Source organism: Phragmites australis, chromosome 3 (assembly GCF_958298935.1).
Source record: "Phragmites australis chromosome 3, lpPhrAust1.1, whole genome shotgun sequence".
NCBI classification, from domain to species: Eukaryota; Viridiplantae; Streptophyta; class Magnoliopsida; order Poales; family Poaceae; genus Phragmites; species Phragmites australis.
Genome location: NC_084923.1, coordinates 32,046,573 through 32,074,200, shown reverse-complemented (window position 1 = coordinate 32,074,200; position 27,628 = coordinate 32,046,573). Strand labels below are relative to the sequence as shown.

Below are 27,628 nucleotides of genomic sequence, written 5' to 3'. Positions count from 1 at the left end.
AAAAAATTCATAACCTTTTCATACTAAGTTGGATGGAGACAAACTTTATATGAAAATGCTCTCAACGAGATCTACAACTTTGTAGTTGATCAGTTTTTTATTTGAGGTCATTTAGATGTCCATATAGCCATTCAAAGGTTCGGTTAGAAGATGTCAAAAGAATTGATTTTGCTATTATAATCGAGAACGAACGATAGCTGAGATGATTAGAGCGGTCACGCGAGAGGGTCTGCTGTGAGGTCATGAGTTCAAGTCCTTGTTCCCGCATATGAGCAAAAATCGCGTGACTTGTGCGCTCGGGAGAGCAGCGTGACTGGTCGGGTGCCTCTGGTTGCAAAAAAAACATTTCTTGCTTTTTCAGCCCCAAAAAGTTTGAATCGGAGAAAACCATATCAGTGTCGGTTGGTGGCTCCAACCGGCATTGATATGATTTTTAGTGTCAGTTCCAGACTCGGCACTAGTAGTCATTGACTATCAGTGCCGAGTAATCAGTGACGTTTGATTATCAATACCGAGTAATCAGTGACGTTTCAAAACCCGTCATTGATGACGATTTCAAACCGCCACTGATGTCGTGTTCTGCAGTAATTGATTTCAGATTCTGTGGGCTGCTTGTCAGATCATATGTGTCAATATTGCTCTATTTGTAGGCTGCTTGACAGATAATGTATGTGTGTATATGGAGCTACTCTTTTATATAAGTCTTCGAGAAATTTTAGGAACAAATGCCATAGATGAGTTTCGGATTATACATAGAGTTTTATGGTGAACCCTCCATTGATTTTTTGACAAAATTTTCATACATGTTTGTATTTCCTTGAGTCATGTAGATGGACAAGAGGAAGCTTAAAGGCAGAAAGTTGTTGCTCATTGGTGCTGCTGCATGTGGCTGCTTCTATGGTTGTTTTCTATGTCCGGTCTAGATTAAGAATAGGAAAGAACCTATTACATGTGGTCCAATTGAGAAAAGGGATAAGACTAGAATTGACTATATGAACAATAAAATCTACAAGAATAATACAACCTGCACAAATATGATTAGGCTTAAGAGAGAATCATTCTTCCAAGTTTGTGTTCGTGTTTTAAGGTTGTGTCCTTGTGCTGATAGCCATAACATTTCGACTGTGGTTTTGCTAGTTCAGACTTGATAAGAACAAGAACAATGATGTGATAATCTAGAATATTATAGACCTTTGTCTTGTGTTATTGTTTGGTGAACCTCTCTTAGTACTTGAAATATTGAATTGTATGTGTTCTTGCATTTTTGCAAGCAAGATGAATTCGATTATCCAATTGGTTTTTGTGTCCAAGGTATATTTGACTTGTATGAGTTCTTTTATGTTGCTAGCTGTTGTAACTTGTATGGATCATAGATTTTTTTTCTTTGAGATGATTAAACATGTCCAGGTCGAGCCAATTATTAAAAAAACATTACTAGCCTTATGTAACATTTATATTCGTGAAATCAAATTTGGTATTCATCTAAAAAGAATCAAATTTGGTCTTATTCACAAACTACGTGAGCAAAAGAACTTGAAAAAGTATGTAAAACAATTAGTGGAGATAAACTCTCCAAGTCAAAGCTAAACCATATATCCTACCAACCAAACAAGATCTTGTACCAGCTCATACCATTCCGTACATCCAACCAAACATAAGTCCGTATCATACCGTTCAACTAACCAAACATGATATTGTATCATCCCATACAAGATCATCCCATTCAAAATGAATCATCCCATTCATGTATCATTCCATTCTAGAAACCAAACACAACCTAACTCATCTGGGTCAGTCTCCCCCTCATACATAGGGAGCTTGGGTATGTGGAGGGGGACTCAGGATTGTATGATGGTGATTCGTGGTGTCGAACCCTCCGTGCCAGTCGCTCCGGCCCTAGGATGATCACGTCAACAAGGTGCGAGGGCATTGGCTGGTGCGGTGACTCCGATGATGCCAGTTCCTTGCCCAGACGATGGCTTGGACCTGGATCCTCCATGAGGTGGCCCTGGTGGACCTCCAACCCCCCAGAGAGAGGAGCCATGGATGGCATCGAACCCACGGTGGCCAGTTGGTAGCTGCACCGCGAGAAGAGCGTATTGCAAGTATGCAGCAACTCCATTTGCGCCTGCAAGGCCATGATGTGGACTTGGTCTTCACCCTCATGTTTGGCAGTGAGCGCGGCGGCGCTGGAGCGTGTGAGGTCGACACCGTCACCCCTGTTGGCCCTCGCAAGTGGTCAATCTACCCCAAAGGTGGAGCCTCGTGTGAACGTCTTGCACGGGTGCCTTGGCTCCTAGCACTACTACAGAATCCATCATAAATAGCACCTCATCAGTGTCGGCTTAGTTAAAATTAGCACTAATGCATCATTAGTGTCGGTTCATACCAAACTAGCATCATCAGTATATCACTGCCATTTTTTAATAATCATCGTTGCCAGTTCGTAATAAAAATTGACAGTGATACTAACACTGCTGGTTTTTAATACTAACCGGCAGTGAAGCCATGTCCAGACCCGAACTTTTGATGGATTGTAGTTTTGGCTCGCACATTGACGTCCAGCGCGGCTCGCTCTTTGTGCCTTATCCGATCACGCATAGCCCTTCCCATCACTCTCTCTCTCTCTGTCCTCAGCTATTCCCTCCCTCCTCCACCTCTCTCCTCAGCTCCTCCCTCCCACCTCCGCCTCTTTCCAAGATCTAGATCTCCACTCCCTCCGAGCGCGTGCGGTGGCCTCTTCCTCCCCTCGCCCCTCCCCCACTAGCCCTCCTCCACTCGCAAGATCCATGGCGAGATCCAGCCATGGATCTCGCTAGGGCAATGGGCGTGAGGAGGAGGCAGAGGTGTGCATGAGAGACTGCCGCTGAGATCTCGGAAGGGAGAGAGGGTGGCGTGGTGTGCTAGCCTACGATGGGAGTCGGGCTCGTCAATGAGAGAGCAAGGGCGCGGCGGAGCTTCTTGGCCGAGTGGCGGCGACGCGGAGGAGTTACGGGCCGGCTGGCAGTCGGTGCGGAGGACGCACGAGCACGAGCGCGGGTGGCACGACTTGGCGCAATGGCCTTGCATAGACCAGGGTCGCGACGCGAAGGGACGGCATGGCTCGGGCTGGCTGCGCTAGAGACAGGCCACGAAGGCGGACAGGTGGAGTAGTGGCACGGCGGTAGGGTGCACGGCGGCGGTGCACAACGGCAATTGCGCACGGGCGAGCGGTGGTGTGCGCATGATGGTGCGCATCGGTGGTTCTTTGGACAGCGTGGTGCTCTGTGATTGGCATGTGTGATGTGACAGTGGCCTTCTTGCCGGCTCGTTTTCTGCTGCAGAGCGGAACAAGGACGAGCTGTGGTACGGCAGTGGCATTGGAGCACGCCAGCGATAGTGATAGCTGAGCCGGCTTGATTTTGAGTTGGCTCCTTTTTTTTCTCCTCAAAACACCTATCCCTAGCCCGACAGTGATAGGTTCCGATTTTCACTACTGAGTAAGCTCGGCTGTGATAGAATTTTGGAACCTGTAGTGAACTTGCTTTATGTGGTAGTGCTGGTGGGAGGCGGTCGTGCGCTTGACCTCCGCTTCCCGGACCTGCCCGTTGGTGGACTCATTATCCTCCGCGTGTCCCTTCGAGCTCGCTAGGCAAAGGCTTAGACGCTTCACGCGCTCAGATTTCCTCTTCGCTGCCATCAGCTGCGAGGACGAGTCAGCGGCCTTGGGTGTCTTCTTCGCAGGCCCTCTTATGGGTGCCATTGTTCAGCTCTCCTTCACTTCTTCCCAATGGTCGCCGCTAGTTGTTGGGGGATCAAAGATTGTTGTGACAGGAAATGAGGCGAGCAACCCTCCCTTGTGGGGAGTCCCAAGCTTGGAGAGAAAATGGAGAGCCTGAGAATGGTTTTCTGGGAGACATATACCGTTGTGAACGAGAAGAATGCAACTGTTGCTGACTTGTGGATGGTGAAAACTTAAAATGTACTTTTCGCAGATGCGTTAGTGATAGATTAATGCGTATGTGGTTGGAAGTCTGTCAATTAACTCAAACTATTTCGTTTCCCGATGAAGAGGATAGTTTGGTTTGGCAATTGGATTCTAAAGGTCCGTACAGCTCAGAGTCCTTGTACAAGATAATCAATTTCAAAGGTATTATGCATGTGTGCATTCCCAGTGTGTGGAATATCAACATACCAACGAGAGTCCATTTCTTTTTATGCTGCTTTCTAAAAATAAAAACTTAACTAGAGATAATCTTAGTAAACGTCAAAATATTAGAGACCAATCTTGTCTCTTTTGTGCTGAGCCAGAAACAGGGCAGCATTTGTTCTTTAACTGTGCAATTGCTAAGCATATGTGGGCAGTGGTGTCTGAGTGGTTAGGTGTTGAAATAGGATGGTCTTATGAACATGCTGCCAAATTTTGGCTTAGTAATAAAAAGTACCTGGTTTTGAATATGGTTAGTTCTGCTGCATTGTGGGGATTATGGAAGTTAAGAAATTATATGTGTTTTCAGCAGGTGGAGTTGAGTGGAATGAACCGATTATGGAGAACGGTATCAGGTATGTTGAGGAAATGGATGGTGCTATGTCCAAGGATCAACCTCGAGGAGCTGGAAAGGGTGATCAAGAAGATGGAAGAGTACATGAGCAGGCCTATCGGACTGTCAATCGGAGATCAATGAAGACACCGAGGTACATCATGGGGGTCAAGAGAGAAAGCCAAGACCAACAAGAGGATGGCGCTGCCAGATGTGGAAAATGTCAGAGTTTATTTGTAAACAAAATGATCTGTAGTTGATCAGGTGTTTTGTTGGTCAGGAAACAGTAGAGTAAAAAGAGAGAACTTATCCTGGATGAGATGAAGAACTCTGGTACCCTAGAGTCCAGCAAATGTGTGAACATGAATGTTATATGGTCCAACTATTTTTAGTTGAGACCGGGGAAATAAAAAGCTCTTTAACTCTAAAAAAAATTTAGTACAGAGGGTGTTAAAAAGGAGTTTTGGACAAAAAATATAAGCCTGCTGGTTGCATTCTAAGGAAAACAAGCAAACTAGCCTGTAAGATTTTTTGTAAGATATTATAATGTTGGAGTTCCTTTTCTCCAATTTTTTCCTGTAGAAAATCTGAATTTAGCATTCATATCCTATCCTCTATTTTGTGCTCGCATCTTCTTCTTCTTCTTCGAGTCATGTAACTATTGAGCTTGCCGCATCTGGCACCTTCTACGAAGCTAGCATCACCCCTTGATCCCAACAGGATTATCGAGAATAAAATTTAGGGCCAAGAAAATAGGCAAGATGTCTGCTCTAGGACCCGATAGGAGCCTGCGCATTATGCTGCCATTTGGGCGGCAAGGCGCGACCAATGCAGGTGCACGTTTTCTGAGTATAGTGAAAAACTAAAAGAAAAAGCACATACAACAATTCCGTCGCTATTACCGGCTACCATCTAACCAAATGGCATTGATCAAACGGCAAGCTGGATAGGCAGGTACGCCAGGAACATATCGAAGTCCGGACAAGGGATCGAAGAAATCATCAGCAAGGACGGTTGGAGAGATCGTTACTATCACCACATTATTAAAATTCGCGTCTTACCGTGCAAGGAGGAGTACCAAGATCAGCTTCATTCTTAACGTAGTTTAGTTAATTGTTGGCATCTGTCAGGATGCGTGGCTTGTCGCCAGGGGCGCTGCCGCATGAGCAGACGGCACCTTGTCTGCAGGCGGGCAGTATGTACAGGTTATGCAGGCGGCATAAGCTACCATTTGCGGCATAAGCTACATACAAGAGCTGTAGAAGAAGCTCGATCGAGGCGGTCGAGGAGAGGAGAGGATGGCGGGGAGGTGGAGGCACGACAACCCGTTCGAGGAGGGCGAGGGAGACGTCGTCAATCCCTTCTCGGTACGCACGTTTCTGATCCATTGAGCAAGCGCTCGACCGGCCCTCCCCTGGTTTCTCCATCTAGCTAGGTTTAACCTCGTCTTTCATCAGGTGCTGATTTCATTCTTGCACTGTCAATGCGTGCTTGTTTAGCACTTTGCTAGGTTCTTGATCGGTTGGGTTAATTTTTTCCTACGAGTCTAGGCACTTTCGATGTCGATCGTCCACGCACAACCTTGCAGTTGCTTCAGAACTATTGCTCCTTGCGATTAGATTACACCATGTCGATCTCCTCGTCATCTCATCATGTTCTCCCTTTATTGGACAAGCGGACAAGAGTCGCGACTAGGCAACCTTTACCTTCATTTCTATTTTCGTGGTAACATGATGGAAACGGTATAAAAGATTTACATTTTGAAAGTGCTTCATGGAACAAATACAATTATATATACTCAGCCGAAGTAGTTTAGCTGTTACGTATACACACTTGATTAACTCCAAAATCAGCACACAACTACACGAGAAACACTCCAATAACCAAACCAGATACAAGTACTCAAGGTACAAACTGAGAGCCTGAGAAAGAAGTCTATTCTGTGTATTCTGTTTGGTGTTCCCTCTCCTGTGACGTTGCCTCCATTCATAAGTGCTTGCTGTTTTCACATCATGTGGAAGTAAGACAAAGAAGAAGGAACTCGTGCCACTGCTCAGCCTTAAGAACAACCTCTATTTTAATCCTGCATAGACCACTAGTTTCTCTGGCCTCATTGCTGTGATGTTCGAACACCCTCGTGTTGCGCCTTTCCAAATCTGCCAAAGTACAAGAGTGATCACTTTGTTTTGGTCCAGTCTATTGGAGCAATCAGGGTTTCAAGGTGAATTTTGCAAAGAGGGCATCAATCGTTGTTTGGCACTTGTCTGAGGCAAGCTTGTCGTCAATTAAGGACTGAGGACTGATCTTTTATGAGTAGCCATGCAATGATTTTGCAGTTTTGTGATTTTTTAGAGATAAAGAAAGTACAACTTTCAGCGTCTATACTAACATGACCTTGAAATGTCAAAGATATATATAGCCTTTTTTTTTATAAAGACGAGTAACTGTGTCGAGTCTAAGACTCAAACCCGGATAAACATGTTCCACCGTAAGGATCTCAACAAACTAAGCTATCTGAGCTATGCTCACTCCTCTGCAGTTTTTTTATGCCCATGATTTCTAATAAATACTCAAGGCTTTTTCTGCTAACTCTCAATGAACTCTCTGATCCCTGCTCCTTACGTCGGCAATCCACTTGTTTCCAATTAACTCCTCCTTAACTGTTATGTTCTTCCTGTTCATGATACAGAACAACTGCAGTGCTACCTTTGTCAATGGTGTGTAGTTCAGCCAAGCGTCTCTCCAGAACCTTGCCTTAGTTCCATCACCTAGATGAATGTGGATGATTGATTGAAGAGTGCCCGCTCGCCCTCGCTGGCCGGAACATCCGTTCCAACTTCCAACCCAAATTACCCTAGGGCCTAGGCTTTTCATGTGCTTTCGGCTGGAACCAGACTTGTCGAAGGGGAAAAGATTAGTAACATATTCACTTCTCTAATCTGATAAGAGGAAATAAATTTATAAAACCTGGTCAGATATTGCTAAGAACAGTGGCGGAGCTCGGATTTTTACGTTAGGTATGCACTCGAACTTTTCATAAGACTTTGAAATCAATATATAGATAAAAAAATTCTTAAAAGCACAATACAAATTATTAAAAAATATATCATAATATCATAAATTCAATAAATAAGTTCAAATTTTGCAAAAATTACAATATAAATTGATCAAATATGAAATAAAGGTCTTACATAAATAGGAAGTTACAATACTACTCTAGATTCTTCACTTTGTGCTTTCAAATAGCTATAAAAGTCTCAATTATACCATCCTTATTCACTTTAGAGAAAATATCCAGCTCAATAAATATGATTAAACCATATAATAGTTCAAAGTTTGGCACAAACCATAGAATCTAATTTCTAAAATTTTGTTAATGAAGTACCATATGAGTAATCTGAATAATAAAGAAAAATAATAAACATTAATATCTGCATCAAACAAATATTAAAACAACTAACAAGATATCAATCCCAACAACAACAACTAGTACTCTATCGTCAATGTATCTGCTCCAACTGCTAGCTAGTGCTGCAGCCACTTCGCTTTCCTCTCTCTTTTCCCTTTTTATATATAAGGATCAAAACTAGTACTTGATTTTCTAGGCAATGATAAAGCAATTAGTAACTCACCTGTTGTTAAGCTTTTACTAAATTTTATCAATAACACCAAGATACATTTTCTTCTATAATGATCATCAACTATTTGTACCGGATAAATTGAAGCTCATGGCATTGCAGTTTTAAAAATTGCAATCAACATTGATCATACAAGATAGGCTAGATGTCTCTTAGACCCACCTAGACTGCTCACTGGATCCGCCTATGACTAGAAATACTAGCAAACTGTTTATAGTATACCTATATATTTTTCACGATGTGATCTATTCTACCGTAGCTTTAGCAAACGATATTACAGACTCTTGCAGTGCGACATACCATAGCAATCAATCAAACGATCTTGTGCAGAATAATTTGACACCATAAAACTATGGCACCTCTACATATCGTTTTCATTTGTTGCATGCCTTGACAAAAACGAGAAGAAAAACCAGCGGAAGGGGTTTAATTCGTTGATAATTCTTGGAGCGTGCATGGCACAAAAACGAATGCCTAACACATACTCTTAGTTGGTGTTACGTGGGATCTCAAATGTTTCCTCGCTATTGTGCTGGGTGGGCACTCGTGCTCTTCGTTCTTCGGAGTTGACAGCGTGGTCGTTTATGTCTAGTGTGTGGCGCGTCTGTTCACTGAGAAAAGGGATAGGGTGTGTGTGTGCACTTATTTTTGTTTTTCTTTCATTTTGGCTGTTGTTTTGTACCAGTTAGCTTCCTTTAATTTCTACTTTTAATATAATGGCTGTTTGGCACTTGTCTGAGGCAAGCTTGTCGTCAAGTAAGGACTGATGACTGATCTTTTATGAGTAGCCATGCAATGATTTTGTAGTTTTGTTATTTTTAGAGATGAAGAAAGTACAACTTCCAGCATCTATACCAATATGACCTTGAGATGTCAAGGATATATATTGCCTTTTTTTTATAAAGACGAGTAACTGTGTCAAGTCTAAGATTCAAACTTGGATAAACATGATCCACCATAAGAATCTTAACAAACTGCTACCTGAGCTATGCTCACTCCACTGAAGTTTTTTTATGCCCATGGTTTCTAATAAATACTCAAGGCTTTTTCTGCTAACTCTCAATATGCGCTTCATGACTCACCTTGTCATTTATTCACCATATGTGTCCTTTTTCAGGTTATATTATTGGGTGTTTTGGCCGTTAGCTGAACATAGCACAGTGTGTCAGAATGCCTAACAAATTGCACAATGAACTCTCTGATCCCTGCTCCTTACGTCGGCAATCCACTTGTTTCCGATTAACTCCTCCTTAACTGTTATGTTCTTCCTGTTCATGATACAGAATAACTGCAGTGCTACCTTTCTCAATGGTGCGGAGTTCAGCCAAGCGTCTCTCCAGAACCTTGCCTTAGTTCCATCACCTAGCCTTAGTTCCATCACCTAGATGAATGTTACTGGTTGCTCTGAAGAGTGCCCGCTCGTCCTCGCTGGCCGGAACATCCGTTCCAACCCAAATTACCCTAGGGCCTAGGCTTTTCATGTGCTTTCGGCTGGAACCAGACCTGTCGAAGGGGAAAAGATTAGTAACATATTCACTTCTCTAATATGATAAGAGGAAATAAATTTATAAAACCTGGTCAGATATTGCTAAGAACAGTGGCGGAGCTCGGATTTTTACATTAGGTAGGCACTCAAACTTTTCATAACACTGCAAAATCAATATATAGATAAAAAAAATTCTTAAAAGCACAATACACATTATTAAAAAATATATCATAATATCATAAATTCAATAAATAAGTTCAAATTTTGCAAAAATTACAATATAAATTGATCAAATATGAAATAAAGGTCTTACATAAATAGGAGATTACAATACTACTCTATCTTCACTTTGCGCTTTCAAATAGCTATAAAAGTCTCAATTATATCATCTTTATTCACTTTGGAGAAAATATCCAGCTCAATAAATATGATTAAACCATATAATGGTTCAAAGTTTGGCACAAACCATAGAATCTAATTTCTAAAATTTTGTTAATTAAGTATCATGTGAGTAATCTGAATAATAAAGAAAAATAATAAACATTAATATCTGCATCAAACAAATATTGAAATAACTAACAAGATATCAATCCCAACAACAACAACTAGTACTCTATCGTCAATGCATCTGCTCCAACTGCTAGCTAGTGCTGCAGCCACTTCGCTTTCCTCTCTCTTTTCCCTTTTTATATATAAGGATCAAACCTAGTACTTGATTTTCTAGACAATGATAAAGCAATTAGTAACTCACCTGTTGTTAAGCTCTTATTAAATTTTATCAATGACACCAAGATACATTTTATTCTATAATGATCATCAACTATTTGTACCGAATAAATTGAAGCTCACGGCATTGCAGTTTTGAAATTGTAATCAACATTGATCATACAAGATTACAAGATCAATTAAAGCTCATAATATTACAATATTAAACCTCAAACATCTATGATGGCTGAGTGGCTATGTTATGTGCTCATAGCCTCACGCTATCTAACCCCTACACATACTTACATAAAATAGGCTAGATATCCGGATAGTCTCAGGCCCACCTAGACTGCCCACTGGATCCGCCTATGGCTAGGAATACTTAGCAAACTGTTTGTAGTGTACCTATATATTTTTCACGATATGATCTACTCTATCGTAGCTTTAGCCCATGTATATTGATAATGAATTAATATATTACAGACTCTTGCAGTGCGACATACCATAGCAATCAATCAAACGATCTTGTGCAGAATAATCTGACACCATAAAACTATGGCACCTCTACATATCGTTTTCATTTGTTGTATGCCTTGACAAAAACGAGAAGAAAAACCAGCGGAAGGGGTTTAATTCGTTGATAATTCTTGGAGCGTGCATGGCACAAAAACGAATGCCTAGCACTTACTCTTAGTTGGTGTTACGTGGGATCTCAAATGTTTCCTCGCTATGGTGCTGGGTGGGCACTCGTGCTCTTCGTTCTTCGGAGTTGACAGCGTGGTCGTTTATGTCTAGTGTGTAGCGTGTCTGTTCACCGAGAAAAGGGATAGGGTGTGTGCACTTAATTTTGTTTTTCTTTCATTTTGGCTGTTGTTTTGTACCAGTTAGCTTCCTTTCTACTTTTAATATAATGACATGTGGTCTCCTACAGATTAGAGAAGAAAAAAAACAAGAAAATTTGTTGTGAACAGCACACGCGCGCACACAATAATGTCTAGTTTAGAATTAATCCAAAGTAAAAAAATTCTTATGGCACCAAAATTATTTGTGTTTCATAATCTTTGCTCTAGCTCTTCTGTACTAAGGACCTGATCATATCTTCGTATTCATGTAGCATCCACGTCCAACTCCGCTCCCTCCTGAACCAGCTGGTTTCTACAATGACATTGGTGCATCGGTCGATATCCCTCTTGATACGAAAAAGGTAGTTGGCCGCTTGAATTGTTTGTGCTAACTATTATTTACTATTTAGCTTTATTTGTTGGTTTTGTACTATCTTTCAATCACTGCGAAATTTCTAACTTATATGATGTCCACCTGATGTTCGGTTCCATACTTAAGGTAACTAATAATTAAGTTTGGCATCCCTTTTCTGATCGAATCTGTTATTGGTTCTTGTCCTAAGAAGTCACCAATACAGAGTGTGTACAAGTGCAGTATATTGTGGTTTCGTGAAAATAATTAGAAAATACAAAAATCTATTCCGCAAGTGTTTGTAGGAAGGTGAAAATAAAATGTGATTAAAAAGCTAAAATATTCTAAATAATTCTGTTTGACGACCAGTCATACAAAAGAATTTTGAAGGCTGTGGAAAGCCTAGAAGTTACGCTCATGCAGAGGCATATTATTAAACTTCAGCAACAGGACAAACCTGACACGTACGGGAAGGGGCAATAAAGAAAGACTCGAAAAGAAAATGTAATATACCCCAAGAATTACCCTTGATAGCATGTGTAAATCAATCATCCACGTGCTCAAACATGACATAGTCTATCGATCGATCCTTTCACTATTATTACTATTACCAATACTATTTTTTATTTTTATATCCTTATATTCCTCTCCTATTACTATTATTGGTCGCTTTTCTTGGGTTTATCTCTAGCTACCTAACTATTGTTGATCGTTGCTTAGGTAAGTCTTTGTTACTGTTGTAAATTTTTTGAGTAAGGGTAATACTATCTCAGAACGGGTTAATACAGACAGATTTTAAATCGTATCATAGACGGTTATATGTTTCATTTCTACAAAAATATTTTTGATATCGATCTTGTTACAGACGGCTATAACTCTGTCTGTAATAGAGATACACACATAAAAATTTTCTGTAAACCGTCTGTGAGTAATAAGGTATAATTCGTTTATGTAGTAAGAGTCACAAAAGGTTTTCGTTGAAACCCGTCTGTATAAAATGTTACTATCGAAGGATGAACTCCTCAAGCGGAGATCCTGAGAGACCCTTTTAAGATTCAGCCGGGAGGATGATTCTGAATCTACCTCGTACGTAAATTTAATGCGAGTATACGAGATGTAGGCGGGGCGGATGATCAGATCCTAGTGGGAGTGAATGCTCGAGGCATTTTAGACAGGTTCGGACCGCCAAGAGCGTAATACCCTACTCCTGTGTGTATGCTATTAATGCTCTGGTAATGCCTTTCTCTGGATCTCTCGTGTTACAAGGTTTTTGTCTAAGTCTAGAGCTTCGGTCTTGCTTCGAGCTTGGTGAACCTCTGCTCCGCTTCTTACACTCGTGTGCTTCGGCTTGTTCAGCTTCTAAAACTTTTCTGAACCTTTTCTTCTCTGAGGTGCACCCCCTTTTATCCTGTCGGGGGAGGCTTAGCGTGCCCAGAAAGGAGGGCATGAGTCCCTATGAGCCATAAATGGAAAGCAACTATCATGGGCTGCAGCTCGACGTTACTGGAGTTGAAATGTGCGTCCCCGGCCGGCCTTGTCGCCCATTATGCTCGGCTTTAGCAGTTGCAAGAGGGGGGCCCACTGGGCAGCCGCTGAACCACCCCGCATGCCCGCTCGGTCAGAGCGGGTCTAACACAGCAGGGGGCAGGCAATAAGCCTCGAGCCTAGCGATGACATCCCCCAGCCGCGCAGGGTGACATGCGATGGGACCCGTCGCATTAAATGCCCCCACGCCTCCCTGCCAGGAGCTGGCAAGGACTGACAATAGGCGTGGGGGGGAGTGGTTGGAAGTGACAGACCACGCTCGCTCTTAAATGCAGTATCGGGCCTCTCACCAATTGACATCTCACCGCCGAGCCCTTGTGGGGTCCACCGGCAAGGGGCTTCTCAGGTCCTCGGGGAACTCTGGGTGCTCGGGGACTACTGTTCATAACCCCGAGCGTCCTCTCCCGGATATGTCTTTTCTCGATCCTCGGGGAACTCCGGGTACTCGGGGACCACTGTTCATGGCCCCGAGCACCCCTCCCAGAACTGGCTCTCCTCGGGTCCTCGGGGAACTCCGGGTACTCGTGAACCACTGTTCATGGCCCTGAGCGCCCTCTCCCGGAACTATGTCTTCTCGGGTTCTCGGGGAACTCAGGTACTCGGGGATAACTGTTCATGGCCTCGAGCGCCCTCTCCCGGAATTGTGTCTTCTTGAGTCCTCGGGGAACTCCGGGTACTCGGGGACCACTGTTCATGGCCCCGAGCGCACTCTCCCGGAACTGCCTTCTCGGGCCTCGGGGACTACATACATACTTCATGATTCACAAATTAAACAACATCACAAGCATTATTTACATATCACACATTGACACATTGTTCAGAACATCGATCAGACATTGTTTAGAACTTCAATACAGTGTGAGGAACTGTCCAAATTATATTCGGATTAATCATTATGAAAACCATTTAATAAGATGAGAGGTAGCACACACCCGTTTCACGACAAGCCATGTGCTAACACACATCTCACCACAACGATCGGGATCAACAACGATTAACCAGAATCCAACTTCGGTAGTCCTGGTATGTGTTTTATATCCAAGATCAGAATACGCGCCTTTACAACAAGCTTCATCACATCAAGGCATAATAAAGAGTGAGTAATGTAAATATATTATAAGCCTTTAAGTTATCACATGAAAGGATCGATGATGTTCTAAGAGGGGGTTGAATTAGGACACTTAAAACTAATCATCTATAAAAAGTTCACAAGATAAACCTATATCAATTTCTATCTAAATGTGCTCTAGATTCATTTAGTGTGTCAACTCTACCGTTCAAATATTTGCAACCTATAGCCAATCCAAGCAAAATACTCTATGAAGGTAAACATGCAAGGATAGATTGTAAGAAGTAAATATGGAAATGTAAAGATGGTAGAGAGAGCAAACTCGGCACAAGGTATTTTTATCCCATAGTATCGATGGTATAAACGCCACCCATAGTCTAGGTTTTAGCAGCCACCTAGGCTATAGCTCACAGATGGCACCCGGTCATGACCTTGAGCCACCAAAGGTTCAAATGGGTAAAGCCACCAAGCCACCAAGGCGAGGCTTCACCACAAGCCTTTCTTCCACTCACTTGTCACCGTTTTCACTTCAGAGCTTGAGCAACCAGTCAAGGGTCTCCGTGTCCCTGTACAAGAATCTTGCTGCCATTCCACATTAAGTTGGAGGGTCAACATCTTGACCCACCAAGACCCAAAATGCCGCTGAGTCACCAAGACTCCAAGGTACTGGCGTACCTCTCGGCACAAGCTAGGATCACTCCTTGATCCCCTTCTAGGTAGCAACACCTAGACACAACTCTCTCTAGGCCTATTAGCACTAATCACTCCAAAAATCTTGTGCTTAATTGCCTTGGATGATCACTTTTAGCACTTTGGTGGCTTGAATGTCTTCTCAAGTGTCTATGAGCTTCCCTAGACTCCAACACACTCAAATGGCCGTGGAGGGGTATTTATAGCATCAACCCCACAAACTTGTCATTGTTCCAATAGCTCCAACAAACTGTAAACACCGGACCATCCGGTGTGTATAGCAGTACAAACTAGCCGTTTGAACTCCACTCAAATCTATTTGTGAACATTGGATATTCCGGTGTAACCTTCAACTCCATCACCAGACCATCCGGTATGTAGACTTGAGCCTGATCGAGCCATTTCTTCACTATTTATTGTCCGGTGTGCGTAATCTTCTAATTACTGGACCATCCGGTGTGTACAACTTCTCACACCTCTAAAAACCTTCTAGAAAATCCTCCTGTGAAGCCTCCGGTGTATTCTTCTCTTCATCGCCGGACCATTCGATGAGTTCAAAGCTCTTCTGCATTGAAAAAATTTCTCATGAAAAATGCTCTGGTGTGCACTTTTCCTTAACACCAGACCATCCGGTGTGTTGACCTACAGAACTTCTTCTGAGACAAAATGCTCCAGTGTGTGCACCAATCAGAACACCGGACCATCCGGTGAGGTCTTCAATTTTCTTCTCTAAGTCAAACACTTTGTTGAGCGCTGGACCATCCAGTGAGTTCTTTTTTCTGAGCATTGGACCATCCGGTGAGTTCATTTTTTTTAACTCATCCAATTCAACCATTTTTGAGTTCGGCTTTGATGGCTTCTTCATGTATTGCATTCATGAGACCTACTAAGGTATATACTTGACAAACATGTTAGTACCATTGACTATGTTGTCATTAATCACCAAAATCACATGCATGCCCTAAAAAGGCCATGTTCGCTACATCACAAGTTCAACAATTTACAGAACGACGAACGCCAGAAGAACAAATACCACAAGTTCATCTCCCAGAGTTCCTATGCAACAGAATTAAAGTTTATGAACAGCAAAATGCAGGTGGCTCCATGTGCCCTTAGGCACCACCCCAAAACAACATGAGTAGCCCATACTACTTTTGCCCATCACCGACATCAGCGAGCATGAAGTAACTGTACACTACTTCTTCCTCACTTGCAAAACTCAACAAAAACAAGATAAGTACGAAGGTGCTCGCAAGACTTACTTCAGATTGGGTACATATAATAACCCAACTCTAAGAATTATGCATTAGGGGATGCGTAGTAAGGAATCGACCACAAAGTTAAATGGATTTATACGCAAAAACATTTTACCGAATCAAGAGTGTGAGCATCTACAACTTAACAACTTGTATCTTCCTATCATAAGATCATAACCATAAACATATCCGTCACCTGATCATAATCTTCCCAACATAACCAACACTAGTCACTTCCCAACATACCACAAACATCCCAACATTGGAACTCTATGATTGATGCGAATGGACATAAGCATGCTCATAACCAAGAGCGCGACAATTTAAATTGATCTTACACCCTGCAGGGGTACATCTTTATCCATACGACTTGGGTCCATCCACTTGGCCCTTGAGATAACATTTCTCATACCCAGAACTACCCACTTGCACATGCCCCTATGGCACCAGGGTTACCGCGAGCGTGTCTCGGATATCTCCGGCTCCGCGCCACCTTACTTCTCCTCATTCTTTTTTCTTTTACGCATCATAGGGTTGTAAGTCAAGCATTAGCACAGTGTATGATAATCGGCTCATTCGTATATTTATTGAATATGTGGAAGTACAGAAAATACTTAAGCCAACGATAAACAATGGTTGGTGCTTAATCGATGCAAGCGGTATATGGCATTCGGGTTCCTCTCTCAACCTACCCCTGACACCGCTCACATCTCATCTTATTCTCAAAACTCATCCATCCTAAAATTTATTTTCATTGTGAAGAAATAATTAAGCCCTATAGCTCGTGAACGATGGTTGAACCACCGCTCGACTTCTACTGGGGACCTATGCATTACTAAGCATCTTGGATAACTTCTAAGTTGGACAACAACATTGTTATACTCAGGTTAAAAGGATGAAGATCATCAATAATTCAAGGTAGGAAACAATGCATCACCATAGGTTCTACCCACAAATTCCAACATTGACTCGCTAATAAGCACAACATATATAAAGCGATAAGTTATCAAATTAGACACCATAAGATCCAAAGTAAAAGGTGAAAAATGCTTAGATACTTACCTTGCTGCTCCGACGCTTCGCTCATGTATAGTTTTAGTTCGGTGTCGGCCTCGACCGCTTGATCCATCGACGCGTCACTCTCTAAATAATTTAAGAATGCATTGAAAAAACAAACGGATGAACAAAATTGTATGCTTATGATGCATGATTGTGAGGTAAGATAAAATATGCCATGTTACGAAAACATTTGCAATAGAATGCCTAAGCGATTGGGTTAAAAGAGGTTTGAACTTCCCATGAGACAACCTAAGGTCACAGGGTACTAAGTAACTGGCGGTCAGACCGGCCCAGGTGATGGTCAGACCTTGGGGTCAAACAGAGAAGAAAACAGTACTGAGTAGACTTGGCGGTCAGACCAGAGCCATGGCGATCAAATTGTAGGTCTGGCGATCAGACCGGACCTAGTGGAGGTCTGACTCCTGATTATGGAGTTTGACTGGCCAAGTCACAACCTGGCAGTCAGACCAGCCTTACCGGCGGTAAGACCACTGGGCCTGGCCGACACCACCTCGATGAGATCACCAACGAAGGCTCCGGTGATGCCTTCGATCATGAATGGTACCAAAACACTCTACAAGACTAGGGAAGTGTTTCTTGGGTGATTTGGACAACATGCATGGGGCCAAACTCGAGGACCCCATGGATGAAGTCCATGGTTAGGGTGGAGCTCGGGTCTAAATGAAATGGGGACCTGTTAGAACTCGAGAATGATGTGGAAATGATAGGGGAAGTCTCACCTCAGCGTGGGGAAGCTTTCTAGGAGGTTGGCCAACTCCGGGGAAGCTTCGATTCAATGATTGGGCTCCGGAGTGGTGATTGGCCTCGAGGTGGAAGAAGTCGCGTGGAAGCATCTCTGGCGAAGAAGACAGTGGGAAGGAGCTTGAGGAAGCCTTCGGGGAAGTCTTCTCCGTTGATCTTCGGCCATCGAGATGGTCTCCTCTCTCTCTCTAGGTTTGGTGAAGGGGAGGGGGTGAGGGAGTGAATGAACAAGAGAGAGCGAGTGAGAGATGGTTGATGGCTTTAAGTGGTGCCTCTGCACTCTAGTGGTCAGATCGTGGGCAGGGCCCACATGCTGGAAGCCTTTCTTCTTTTTCTCGTTTCTTCCTTTTCTTTTTCTTCTCCTTCCTAAAAGACATTTGGGTCTTTCTAACTATCTCTAAATGATTTTCACTATAAAGATATGGTGGAAATACGCATTGATAAAAAACATAACATTTTCGAAACGTGTTTAATTACTTAAATTAAAATCAACATGAAGCATAATGTCATGATGCGTATGCATGCTTAAAGACTAGATTAGGGGTTTGGGGTGTAACACACATGCATTTACATATAAAAAAGGTTAAGAACATCATATAGATGCACATCACATATTGTTCAGAACACATATCCCTATACACAATCCCTAGCTATACATCATTGGCAATGCTGTCTTCCAAAAGGATGAGATAATCGACAACATTGGTGACGCCGTCTTCCAAAAGGATGAGATGCTTGCTATCACTGGCAATGCTGGTAATTGACATCATTGGTTGATGCCGTCTTCCAGAAAGATGAAATGATTGATATCATCTTAGCCTCTTGTGTTTTTCAGCACAATATCAACCAAGCATCATCTTCAATGAGTATCTCGCTGTCATCCAGATCAGACTCCATCCTGACTAACTCAGTCATGTGCCAGAACTAGACTGCATTGATGTCAAACCACCAGCCATGGTTAAGCAAGAAATATGTGTTCAAACTAGTCTTGCACTTCACATAAAAATCTCCATTGTGACAAAAAGCAATAGAGAAATTTCCATCTGCAAGAACAAAATGGATAACACGATTCATAGCAAAAATAGGGTCCACAGAGGGGCCCTTCATAGCAGTGAAGAACACAAAGTCCACATGACCGAAATCGACGCCAAGCATCCGCACCGTGAAAGCAGGCATAGGAACAACCCCATCCTGCCACTGCCTCATGGCGATGAATTGAGCAATTGCAGATCTACGATGGAAACACCACATTACCCTCAGTTACACAGATCGAAGCAAACTCTAAGAAACCCTAACAAAACCGTGATGGGAATCCTACGATACTCACCTCAGTGCAATGAAGGGGATGATGTGTCCAGATCTCGCTCCTTCGATGCAGAAAAAATTGTAGTTGTGTGTGTGAAAGATGAACACTTGGATGACAATGAGTAGATCGAGGAAGATAAACAGTCCACGTCTCTTTATATTGAGGGGAGACGAGCAGATTGTGTGTTTGGGAAGCCAAAGAGCCAAAGGAGATGAGTGGGTTGTTTGTGTGGAAAGCCAAAAAAGTTAGGGGAGACGAGCGGTCAAATTTAAAACAATTCCCGGGTCTGTAACTACAAACGGATTTTCGGAAAATACATCTATATCTATCATACATACACAGACGGATCTTACAAGAAACCTTCTGTAACAATATCACAGACGGGTTTTTCTAAACGTCATATGTGTTTATACAATAGAAACAGGTGGATTTATAAAAACCGTCTATGAGTTTAGGTACACCTAGATGGCGATCTTGTTACAGACACATCTGTCTTATCAACCATTTAAAAATAATTTGTTAGTGATAAGTCTAAAAAATTATCTGTGACATTCCATTCGTTTTTACTGATTCTGTTGTATTGTATGATAAAAAAATTGAAGTATTTAATATCTTTTCAATGCCCAGGGTGTTATACTAACTTTATATACGGACTAGTAATTAAGTGTAAAAGGGGACCAATTTGATCATATATGGTGATTTTTCAGTTCAGGCCATAGAGGGGGTTACTATTAGAGTTTTCCTTTTCCTTTGGCAGTTCCTCTATGTTTCTTTCTTTTGATATCAGTATCATATCCTTTTTACGAGTTCGTCTACAAAATCCAGGATCTAAAGAAAAAGGAGAAAGAACTTTTGGCTAAAGAGGCGGAGCTAAACAGGAGGGAACAGGTACATACTAATTAAATCCAGTATATGATCGCCCATTTATCCATTATTTTTTATCAAGTATGCAACTAATTTTACAGAGTTGTGAAGTTTACCATTTATTCTCTTCGTTATATATATTGTATAAAGTTTGTTCCTTTCCCTAGGAAACAAAAAGAAGGGAAGAAGCTCTTGCAAGAGGTAACCTTCACTTTCTTCCAGGCGTGCAACATTTTTCTCTGAAATATCCCATCATTTTTAATAATCACCCCTCTTTTACACGCAGCTGGAGTTTCTATAGAGCCAAAAAACTGGCCGCCATTCTTCCCCATCATTCATGTTGATATTTCAAACGATATACCAGTGCACTTGCAGCGAGTACAGTATGTTTCTTTCGCATCATTGCTAGGTACAAAGCTAGGAAATGCACCAATTACCTAAAAAAAATTCTCTTCAAGGACTAACGGCTATCAAAAGTATCACTTGTGACTAATATTTGCACATTTCTCATGCAGGGTTGGTCATATGCCTCTTCTGGAACATTATATGTGTAACTGGTGCTTGGATTGCAGGGGATGGTATATTCAGAGAATATACTTGCATTTCGTGTGCCACTAATAATCATTTGATTTTAATTTGTTATTTCTGTTGTTAATTAGCATAAATATTCTTCCATGCAGATCCTAGGATCTGGTTTCTGGCCGTCATTTACGTCGTTACTGGATGCCCAGGGGCCTACTATTTATGGTACCGACCTCTTTATCGTGCCATGAGGTACTATATTCTTACTGATCCTCCAACATTATTTTTTACAAAAAGGTACAGTATTTCACAAAACACACATGGTTAAAATCTTTCGATTGACCTGATATGGTAACAATTTCACTAGGAAGGAGAGTGCATTCAGCTATGGATGGTTCTTCCTGTTTTACTTTGTAAGTTTTCTGTAAAATAAAAGGAACTGTAAATGCTTTTGTAGATCTTTTTATGGTCTACTTGTTGTTCTATGGAATAGCTAATTATCTCTGTATGATCTACATGTCGTATTGGCTGTGCAGTTTCACATTTCCTTCTGCATATACGCTGCTGTTTCCCCCTCCATCTTTTATGTGGGACGATCATTGACGTAAGTTCTCTTTTTTTTTGCCAGCAAATTATTCAGTTTACATTGCTAAACTCACTTTTTCCGATTTAGTTATTTTACTGCATGGGTACAATTTTAACATTCTAAAGTAACTATTATCAAACTAAAGATTTTTCAGATTTAATTATTTTACAAATCAGAGAATATGCTTCTCAGCGGATGTAAGATAAAACCTACTTTTCTTTTTTAACATTTAAGAATTAGAAGTGACAAACTTACTATCTTTTTATTTACATTTAAGAAATCGATATGACAAACTTACTATCTTTATTATTTGCTCTGTGGTACATTATTTTTAGAACTACAATTCGCTTCATTCGTGCTATTCTATTATTTGCAGCGGGATTTTTCAAGCGATCAGCTTAATAAGAGGCACTGCTACTCTTGGGGTGAGTCAACAATACATCAATATTTCTACCGTGTGAGCACGACTGCACGAGGCACTAGGAACAAATGGCTGTTTTGCATACATTGAAATCATGACAGAAGTTAGAACCAAATGATTACTAATCCAGTTCCACCTGTTAATATTTTAATACTGAATTAGCATAAAGGATCTGGCTCGCTGTATCATTGTTGTCCATTCCATAAAAAGGTATTAGGCGAACTAGCCAATTACGAGTTACCACCAGGACCTGAACCCTAGGCATTATTTTGTCAACATTTTGCATGTGAAATATATTCTTCATACAAGGGCTTGCTGCAGGAGGTAGCAATCAGGGTACAGTTTTAGGGGCACTAGTTGTCTTGTTCCATCAGTCATTCAGTCTTGTACCACCAAGACCTTTCCATGCTTACATAATTGCACGCACTATTTTTGTTTTCAGATAATGTACTTTATGGGCTTCGCGATATTTGTCTTGGAGGCGTTGTTGAGCATATGGGTTATCCAGGTAGGCATACATTTGCTTCAAAACTTGCCATGCCCCTATCTGGTGTGCATACACTGTTTTTGACAACCAAATTGATCTCTTGCAAATGCCTGTTTTTATGCTCACAGAAAGTATATTGGTATTTCCGCGGCAAAGGGAGGGAGACGGAGATGAGGTCTGACGCGGCACCCCGCGCGCCACCGTATTGATAGCTTCCCTCGTAGCTCCCATATGGGAAGTGTTACACCCAATTTTTAAGAGAATAAATTAAATATATTTTATATTTATGTCAGGTTTAAATTTTTATGTAGTGATTTCATAAGTTATAATATAATAGTGTTATTAAATAACGATAATATTTATTATAAAAGGACCTGCATGTCATAAAGAAAACACTACAATAACTTCCAGTGATAGCAAGTCTTCCATCCATTCACAGACGTTGTCCAAGGGAGCGACAGCCTACGATATAGTCTTCAAGTCGACATTTTCTCTCGCCTAAACTCAACTCCAACGGTCGGGATGTCCTCGAAATCCTCGCCTTCTGAGCAGCATCAAGAGATTAGGAGAAAGCAAGTGTGAGTGTATGGAGTACTCAGCAAGTGTGAAAAAACATGACATGTATGCTTAAGACAAGGAAAAACTTGACTCAGATTGACTGCAACTATGCCAATCTAATCTAGAACTCAAAAGACATAGCAACATATTTACTACGTGTGATGATACCAACATTAAAGGGACAACTTATCGGATTCCATCCAACTACCAGACTCACCAGATATCCCATATCTAGCTACCAACTCATCAGGGTTCCACCACCCAACTACCCAAAACCAACCATCCAAGATTCCCACTAATTATGAAGAAGTCCAAGCCTGTTCTTAACCGTGAGCATGGCTGATCGATCAGTTTTATACTCTGCAGAGTTTGCACATTTTACCCGCGAGTCGTGATTCCCATTTTGCTTTACAATTCCAGGGTGTAGAGTCAGGGTCTCACTACAAGGCTTTTACAAAGCGCCTCCAAAATTCATATGCACCCACTAAGGTTTCACCGATAATAGGGATTTTATCCACTATAGAGGCCCCTTTTGCGTCACTTAACCGTCCAATTGTGCGTACAGAATAAATAGGACATCTAATTAATTAGCTAGGCTATACCCATATAATCCTCGTGGTTGCGCTGTTATGTCGGGTTACAGGCTTCACAAACCAGTTCTTAGGATCTACAACAGGTATGTGCACATCACCCAATACGCACACAACAGTCATACCATTCAAACCACCATGCCTAGATCCCTATGATCACAGTTGCTATAAAAATTACCCAAACCGATTCATGTTACATAGAACATTATTCAGATTAATATTTAATCCACCTGACTTGACAGCACAACTAAGCATGTCTACTATTAACACTCAAACTATAACACATATGACAAAGACAATAGGGAAAAATACTAGTAAAATCTTAAACATAGAATTCATATTGACAAGCATGCATCTAGAAAAATAAAAGTTACACTTTCCTACAATAGGATCAAAGTGATCAAGAACACTTGCCTTCAACCGTGGGTTGTTCAGAGTCCTCGAACGTCTGATCTTGCAAGTTCACACATTGCTCATCTCCTATAGCAATCGCGCACACCGAAAACAAACGAACACAACATCTAAGAAAACTACACAAAACAGTAGCAATGCACTATAAAAAGATTACTAACGGATAGTATTCGCTGCTACGATCACGGGAGCACAAGAATCATCTAAATCGGAGCTCGTATGAAAAAGTTGTGAGGGTTTTAAGCCAGGGGCTTTTCTGAAAAAGTACAAGGGCTAAATTGTAAAAATAGAAAGTTCTAGGGACTTATTTGTAAAATTTAGGGACCTATTTGTAATTATAAAAATATTTAGGAGTTAAAAGTAAAATAATAGTACTAACCAGGGCATAATTATGAAAAAAAGATTGGGGGTCTATATATAAAATTACCTAATTTCAGAGAATAAAGGAATTATTTTGTATTAAAAAATCCTAATTATCGCATCAACACATTGATTGGGCTCGGGTGTGCTGACGTGGCATGACACGTGGGTATGGGTGTTGAGGTGGCTCGCTGAGGTGGATGCTGACTTGGCACTAGCACTGACTGGATAAGAGCATTTAAATCTAGGGCGCATGATCTAGATTGGATAGCTGTGATTTAAAACGTGAAGGGGTATCTGGGTTTCTAATCATGGCCGATGACAAAAGGGGAAAAACGGAGTCGGCTGGTGGAAAACGCGGCCGAGCAACGCGTGGCGTGAGCTGATGGTGCACACGGCACAGCGGCGCGCACGACTGCGCGGCGATCGCGTGAATGACACTGTGCGGTGCGTGTGCAAGACAGTGCGGCGCAGCGGCAACGCGCAGCGCGGCTGCTCAGCAACGGTGGTGCGCACGGTGGTACGGTCCGCGGGAGGCGCAGTAGAGTAGTGACGACGTGAGCTGGCTGGCCAGGGGAGTGAAGGTGGCTCCGAGCGGCAGGGCCGGAGAGAGGAGGCCGATCGGGGTGAGAGGGCGCATGCGCTGGCGCTCGGTAGCGCGACGGGCACTGCACCGGTGCGCACGATGACCGAGCAGCGGTGCAGACCGGTGCTGCCACGTGTGATGCTTGTGTGTATGTGTATGATCGAATGGGTGGTTGCTTGCAGGTGAAGGTCGGCATCGGCGCTGGTGTGCTTGTGAGGTGCTGGTGCCGTGTGTGTGCATGTCTGTGTGTATGTATGGTGGAGGCCTGCCTTGCAGTGGAAGGAAGAGGAGAAGGAGAAGATGGAGTTTGCCATCCAGTGGAAAGATCAGAGGCAGGGCATGGGCCGCGGTGGCCGGTGCAGAGAGATGTGAGAGTTGGGAGGACTTTTGGGCTGGTGATGAGAGAGTGAGGTGAAAGATCATGAGATAAATGAGAGAGAACGTGTAGGACAATTCAAATGGATATATTTGAATTTGAACTGGATTTGTATGATTCAATTCGAATGTAATTAAATTGAATTTGTAATTTCAATTTGAGTAAATAGTATTAGATCCAATTAGATGATTTGAATTGAATATAAGTGGCGTAATTCAATTGTATTTGAATTAGAAATTGGCAAGATTTTGTAACGAGGATTCGAGATTTGAATCGAACCAAGTTTGACCCAAGATTCGAATCGATTGGATCAAGTCTGCGAAGCGATTAAACTGGAAGAATTGAATATATCTCGGATGATCGAATTTGCATTTGAATATGAAATCGGTGATGATTCAAAATAATGAATTGGAATGGAATTGGATTTGGATAAATCAATGAATGAATTGAGAACTTGAATTGGACTATAACTCGAATTATTCGAATTGCATTGGAATGCAATTCGACAAGGATTTAGATGGATCTGGGTTTCAAATAGGATTTGATACTAATTCAGATAGGGGTATTTGAATTAGGAAAAGATTTGCACTGGAAGCATTGGGATTTGGATTAGGAGATGCCGAGAAGAACTAAAATGGATTCGAATTTGAGAGAACTTCAAATTCGAATCGCCACACAAAGAATCAGGAAAATATTTAAACCAAAATTCATATGATGAATTCATTGCAACGATTAATTTAGAAACTAACTTAATGATCTATAGAATACTTAGCCAAAGTAATATATTTAAATACCCACATACAAGTATATACATATTCAAATATATATTTCCTTGATTTTATACTTGTTTAATAATTAGAAAAAGTTTTAATTTGGAGCAAATTTTGCTATATTTTTATATGCTAAAGCTTAGGTGTTACAAGCACACATCCCAAATCTGGGCGCGAGGCAATACAATACACCGAGAACGGCTTCTGTGTGTCAGGCATGATTAGCACTAGGGCGGTGGTTAATCTCTTCTTTAATTTGTTAAAGCTGGCCTCACAAGCGGGAGTCCACTTAAATTCCCTTTCTTTCTCCAGTAACTCCGTCATTGGCTTGGTGATCCTGGAGAAGCCTTCTATAAAGAAATGATAGTATCCTGCTAAATCCAGAAAACTTCGAATCTCTGAAACGGTCTGTGGTGGCTTAAAATTTAGGACCTCCTTCACTTTGCTAGGGTCAACGGATACTTCTCCTGCTGAGATGTTATGACCTAGAAAGGAGACTTCCTTCAACCAAAACTCACACTTGCTCATCTTGGCATACAACTGATTTTCCCTGAGTTTCTGCAGGACCATCCTCAAATGCTCCTCGTGCTCTTCCTCATCCTTCAAGAAGACCAGGATATCATTGATGAACACAATCACGAACTTGTCTAGATAATCCATAAAAACCTTGTTCATGAGGTACATGAAGTATGCTGGGGCGTTGATCAATCCAAAAGACATAACTGTAAACTCATACAGACCATATCAGGTGACAAAAGCGGTCTTGGGAATGTCCAATGCTCGAATCTTCAGTTGATGGTAACCTAACCGTAGATCAATCTTGGAAAAGATGCATGCTCCTTTCAGCTGATCAAACAAATCTTCAATGCGAGACAAGGGGTACTTCTTCTTAATGGTCACCTCATTAAGTGCACGATAATCAATGCACATTCTTTGAGTTCTATCTTTCTTTGGCACAAAGGTAACGTGGCTCCCCAGGGTGAGGTGCTGGGATGAATAAACCCCTTGTCTAATAGCTCTTGAATTTGCTCCTTGAGCTCAGCCAATTAATTAGCATCCATCCAGTATGGTCTCTTATATATGGGAGCAATGGCAGGTACTAATTCAATAACAAACTCAATGTCTCGGTCTGGTGGCATACCTGGCAATTCTTCGGGGAAGACATTCGGAAACTCGCTGACTACTCTGACTTCCTCCACTGCCTTGGCCTGGTTAAGCTTGATATTCCCTTATGATTCTGTTGTGGCCTTGAACTCCACCTTGGTGCCATATGTATGTGTCAACTGAACTGTCTTGGTGACGTATCCTATAAATCTGTCGAATTTAGCTAACCAATCCATTCCCAGAATGATATCTATCCCTTTAGATTCCAAGACGATAAGGTTTGCAGGGAATTCTACCCCTTCTATTGCAAGGCTTATCTTAGGGCATACATCCCTTGATTCCATTTCTCCGCCTAGAGAAGTAACTACTAATCGATTTTTTATTATGGCTATTGGCAGATTATGCTTTTCTACGAACTTAGTTGAAATAAAGGAATGTGTTGCCCCGGAATCGAATAAAACTGTAGCAGGGTGAGAGTTGGTGGGAAACATACCAAGTACCACATCTGGGGTGTCTTGGGCATCGTCTGCTATGACGTGGTTGACTCAACCACTCATGAAGTTCTGACGAGGCTACTGCTGTGCTACGGCTGACCTGCGGGACAATTCTGCTGCTAGTTGTTGGTCTGACCCTGCTGCTTCTTGGGACACTTATTGGCAAGATGCCTAAAGTTCCCACAGCTGAAGCACTGGCCAATGGTATTGGTTCCCTGGCCAGTGCGACCCTGCTGCTGCTGGTTCTGGATCTGGCTCATTGGGCGTGA

The 27,628-nt window shown here is 41.9% G+C and overlaps 1 pseudogene; it reads left to right on the top strand.

The window, feature by feature from the left end:
• Positions 1 to 5,818: 5,818 nt before the first annotated feature.
• LOC133910658 (secretory carrier-associated membrane protein 4-like) lies at positions 5,819 to 27,628 on the top strand (annotated as a pseudogene).